The sequence below is a fragment of the Schistocerca gregaria genome, chromosome 7 (genome assembly GCF_023897955.1).
Source record: "Schistocerca gregaria isolate iqSchGreg1 chromosome 7, iqSchGreg1.2, whole genome shotgun sequence".
Lineage (NCBI taxonomy): Eukaryota > Metazoa > Arthropoda > Insecta > Orthoptera > Acrididae > Schistocerca > Schistocerca gregaria.
The window spans coordinates 379,474,664-379,480,663 of NC_064926.1; positions in this window are offsets into that span (position 1 = coordinate 379,474,664).

The window sequence follows — 6,000 nt, forward strand, 5'->3', positions numbered from 1 at the left end:
AATGTAATTGGTTTTCCAAATATTGTACTGACATCAGACATCAAATCACTGTTCTCAGTCATCTTTTGCACTCATGTAGAATTAAGGAGGATTGTGTAATGGCACATGCACAGTAGAAACTGTATACCTCAAACAAAAATGAAGCAACAGTGGAAGAAACAAAAATATTTTCATGTCACTAACTGTAGAATAAGTTTGAAAGAAAAACATTAATATTGTACCCATACCATCCCAAACTCCTAAAGAATGCAGACAAGACTTAGATAAATAGTGGCATTAGGCAGCTGACCCCTAGAGAGAGAGAGAGAGAGAGAGAGACTGACAAAGAAAAGTCAGTCAAAATTCATGAGAACTTCCCACAGTTAATTATTCATTATACAAGTGGTAACTAAGTATATCCAACCATTAAATTCAATCTCTAAATATATAATGTAAAAACTATATTTTTGAAATTATACTGAAAAATAGTTTAACAATGGTATAGACTAAATATTCAATTGCCCGACAGATTAAAACTGTGTACTGGACTCAGACCTGAACTTGGACATTTGCCTTTCACAGGCAAGTGCTCTACCAATGGAGCTACCCAGGACAACTCGCAACCTATTCTCGCAGCTTTACTTCTGCCATTACCTCGTCTCGTACCTTCTAAACTCCACAGAAGTTCTCCTGCAAAACTTGCCAGACTAGCACCCCTGGAAGAAAGTATATAGCAGAGATGGTTTAGCCACAGCCTAAGGAATATTTCCAGAATGAGCTTGAGTCTTGGCATAGCACACAGTTTTAGTCTTTGAGAAAGTTTAATATCACTGCACACTCCACTGCAGAAAGAAAATTTCATTCTGGCACCTATATACAAAATTCACCATCCTTAACATGTAAGATCTTTAAAATTTCACTCTGGCACCTGTATACAAGATTCACCATCCTTAACATGTGGGATCTTTAAAACTGCTTATTTATATTCAGTGCTCATAGTGAATGAAACCGTATTGAAGATTTGTCTTACTGTGTTATATTAAAGGAATTGTACTCTATGTCAAATCAAATAACTTTGTAAATAGTTTGGGACTAAAGGAGACAAAGCACCAGATAGTACGAGTGTTGAATTGTTGACACGCACACAAAAATGAATGAAAACTTACTTAACTTTTGGATGAATGCTTTAACGAGCTGGGGTTCACATACATACATATACACTTGTGCTGGCTGAACACATAATGGCAATGGGTAGACTGAGGTGAGGGGTTGTGTCATGTGGGGTGGGTAGAGGGAAGAAATAGGTGGGAGGGAAGCTTAGGGAGAGATGGCTAATGGCTCAGAGGGGGGGGGGGGGGGGGGGGGCAGCAGTTGTGCGGGATGGGAATGCAGGAGGTAGAGGCAGCAACTGTCAGGGATAGGGGTATGATGGACATGAACTGGAGCTGATGATGTGGAGGATTGGATTGGAAGGAGGTGCAGGACGACAGAGGGGAGGCTGTTGGGTTGCATCTGCTTTCACAGGTGACCCAGCCTCTGACAAGATAGGATAAATCTGTAACAGGACCAGATTAGGATGTGCTGGGTGGATGAATCGAGTAGGTCTTGGAAGTGGCATAGGTATGGACCAGGATGTTGGGTAGGTGGCAGAATACCACCTTAGGAAAGGTGTGAGGGTTATGTGTAGGATGTCCCTTATTTGTGGGCACAGTGTCAAAGTTATGATGAAAGACATGGTTAAGTTGCTGCATTCCAGGATGATACTGAGTGATGGAGGAGGGAGGGGGTACTCCTTTGCAGCTCGTTCTTGTGGTGGTGGGAGGATTAGGTGGGGAGGGGGGTGATAATTTAGTAAAGGCTTTGACTGTTGTCATGCCCAGAGAGAAGGGACATCCTATCCAAAAACCTTTGCACGACTCCTAAAGTCATATTCTGACACCCACCCAAACTACACAACATCTTAATCCACCCATAGGCTATTCCCACTCCCAACTATACTCCTGGAAATTGAAATAAGAACACCGTGAATTCATTGTCCCAGGAAGGGGAAACTTTATTGACACATTCCTGGGGTCAGATACATCACATGATCACACTGACAGAACCACAGGCACATAGACACAGGCAACAGAGCATGCACAATGTCGGCACTAGTACAGTGTATATCCACCTTTCGCAACAATGCAGGCTGCTATTCTCCCATGGAGACGATCGTAGAGCTGCTGGATGTAGTCCTGTGGAACGGCTTGCCATGCCATTTCCACCTGGCGCCTCAGTTGGACCAGCGTTCGTGCTGGACGTGCAGACCGCGTGAGACGACGCTTCATCCAGTCCCAAACATGCTCAATGGGGGACAGATCCGGAGATCTTGCTGGCCAGGGTAATTGACTTACACCTTCTAGAGCATGTTGGGTGGCACGGGATACATGCGGACGTGCATTGTCCTGTTGGAACAGCAAGTTCCCTTGCCGGTCTAGGAATGGTAGAACGATGGGTTTGATGACGGTTTGGATGTACCGTGCACTATTCAGTGTCCCCTCGACGATCACCAGAGGTGTACGGCCAGTGTAGGAGATCGCTCCCCACACCATGATGCCGGGTGTTGGCCCTGTGTGCCTCGGTCGTATGCAGTCCTGATTGTGGCGCTCACCTGCACGGTGCCAAACACGCATACGACCATCATTGGCACCAAGGCAGAAGCGACTCTCATCGCTGAAGACGACACGTCTCCATTCGTCCCTCCATTCACGCCTGTCGCGACACCACTGGAGGCGGGCTGCACGATGTTGGGGCGTGAGCGGAAGATGGCCTAACGGTGTGCGGGACCGTAGCCCAGCTTCATGGAGACGGTTGCGAATGGTCCTCGCCGATACCCCAGGAGCAACAGTGTCCCTAATTTGCTGGAAAGTGGCGGTGCGGTCCCCTACGGCACTGCGTAGGATCCTACGGTCTTGGCATGCATCCGTGCGTCGCTGCGGTCCGGTCCCAGGTCGACGGGCACGTGCACCTTCCGCCGACCACTGGCGACAACATCGATGTACTGTGGAGACCTCACGCCCCACGTGTTGAGCAATTTGGCGGTACGTCCACCCGGCCTCCCGCATGCCCACTATATGCCCTCGCTCAAAGTCCGTCAACTGCACATACGGTTCACGTCCACGCTGTTGCGGCATGCTACCAGTGTTAAAGACTGTGATGGAGCTCCGTATGCCACGGCAAACTGGCTGACACTGACGGCGGCGGTGCACAAATGCTGCGCAGCTAGCGCCATTCGACGTCCAACACCGCGGTTCCTGGTGTGTCCGCTGTGCCATGCGTGTGATCATTGCTTGTACAGCCCTCTTGCAGTGTCCGGAGCAAGTATGGTGGGTCTGACACACCGGTGTCAATGTGTTCTTTTTTCCATTTCCAGGAGTGTATTTGAGACAGGGCACATATCCCTGTGAAAGACCATACTGTAAAACCTGTCCAAATCGGCCACCCAGCACATCCTACTCTAGCCATGTCATATACCAGCTTGCACAACATTTTATGTGAGTCTGGCCAATAGCAGTGGCCACACACAAAATTGCTCAAGTTCTAAGATTTCTTCACAAACAGAGTCATCTGGGTTCTTCCTCCCAACACCAGTTTTTGTGTACTATGTATATGTGATTATCCTTAAAACATCCTTCACTCCCGTAATCCTCCTGGCCTTAGTCTCCACTAACACATTTCGTTTGCACCGTCTACCCAACAGTTTCTCCTGTCTTCTGTATCTCGTCCCAACCCACTCCTCCAAATCGTGATTAATGTGCACAGTATGAACTCATCGGCTTCGGTTCTGGTGCATCGCATCCCTAGCCCATACACCTGTTGCCTCTCCCTCCTGCATTCCTATCCTGCACAACTGCTGGCACCCTTTGAGCCATTAACCACCTATCCCCGACCCTCCCTCCACCTCTTTTTCCTCTCTATCCACCCCACCCAACATAACTCCTCACCCCAGTCTACTTGCTGAACTGCAGTCATTCTTTGCACAGCCAGCACAATGTTGTAGTACAGGTGTGTGTGTGTGTGTGTGTGGTCTTGCTCATTAGAGGATTTTTCCAAAGACCAGCGAAGTTTTCATTCTCATCAGTGTACCTTTCAATGCCTCAACACTTCCATTATCTGGTGAGTTTTCTCCTTTACTCCAAAATTATTTATATTGTACCATAACTTTCTTTACCATGTATCAAATGACTTTGTGACTGAGAAACATGAGTGGCCAGAGGGCTGGAAGGAGGCAGGAGGTAGGAGGTGTCGCCAGTTACATTCCCCCCTTCACCAGCTGTAACTTCAGTTTCACAGTAAGGTTCTTGCATGTGGCTTATAAAACAGACCACACAGCAAGCATGTGGAGCTGTAGGAAGATCCACTACTGGCTGATGCCTGGCCTTTACCACTGGACACTCTGATACATCAACTTAGTTATTTTAGTTCCAGTATAGTTAACATTGTAAATTCAATCAGCTTTGTTTGTGGAGCAAAATATTTTGAAATAAGATGTTTCCAAGTATATAGCTGTTTGAATTAAATCATAAGCAGCTAAAAGTTTGATTATTTTAATTATTTTGTAATTCTTTACAAGGGAGAGTAAATTATGAGTCTTGTAGGGGCAATTTTTGAATGTGTGCTCCACCACTGCCGGTCCCAAGGCAGGGGCCTCATTTTGCAAGTGATGATGAAGGAGGAGGGGGAGGAGTAACACCTTGTTAAAAAACCTGGGTCCATCTGGCTCTGGATGGTAGCACCCTGTAAGGGCCCCTGCCTAGGGTTACTGGATGAAACCTGGTCAACGGTCTCAAAGGCGGAAGAGGAAGTTCAGATTCCCAACGGCGGAGAGAGCGGAAGAACTACCTCCAGGACTCACAATCTTGGTTGTATATTTTGTGGCCTATGGGCCACACCCAAAATAACTTTCATCAATCATGGAAGTGTGTGATGTAAACTTTTTTACCCCAGGTGGACGATCTGCCATACGCCAGTACATCAGCAGACATTCGGATTCTGGGGTGTCTGCAACATTGCACAAAGCCAAGTCGGAGTGTCTTGGAATCTCATCCAAATTTCAACATAGGCAATCAACATACCTAGCAACTATCAATGCAAACTCATTGTTGAAAACCGGAAAACTAAAACATCTAACAGATATGCTAAAGAACCACAACATACTCATAACAGCCATTCAAGAAACACGATACATGGATACAGATACCTTCGATTCCAAAGGTTTTAGGATATACAAAGGGAAAGTGGGACCGAGAGTAATGAAAAGTGTACCACATCTTGGGACAGCCTTTATAATCAACAAACAAATCTTGAACTCAATAGTTGGCTTTGATTCACAATCAGAAAGAATCTCAAGTCTTACATTCACAAGCACAAATAAAATCTACACAATTATCAATGCACATGCCCCTATAAACGAGGATAACAGGAAAAACAAAGAAAAAGTGGAGGCCTTTTGGAATCATCTAGATGACATTATTCAGAAATTTCCAGATAAAAACATCATCATTCTTCTTGGAGATTTTAATGCACAGATTGGTAAAGAAAAAAAGATATAAGAAAATAGTTGGAAACTATCCTGCACACAAGAGAACAAACAGAAATGGTGTGAGACTAATAGAACTTTGCCAAGCACACAATTTAATTCTTAAATCCACAGCTTTCAAGAAACTACCACGAAGACAAAAGACATGGCTATCCCCAAATCCTAGCCTTGGGGAATTTCAACTTGATCATGTGGCAATCAAGAAGATTTCTAGCAAAGAAATCATGAATGTTAGGGTACTCAGGGGTGCAAACTTGGATTCAGACCACTACCTTTCTAAAATTAAGTTCAAAGTCATCCCAAACAGGAAATGCAGCATGAAACAAATTAAGGGTCGGTAGTATAGCACAGAAAAGATATTAAAATCAGATGAATTCACAAAAGCAACAGAAACCATTCAGACACAAAGCTGGGGGGATATCAAGGAAAACCTCATTACTACA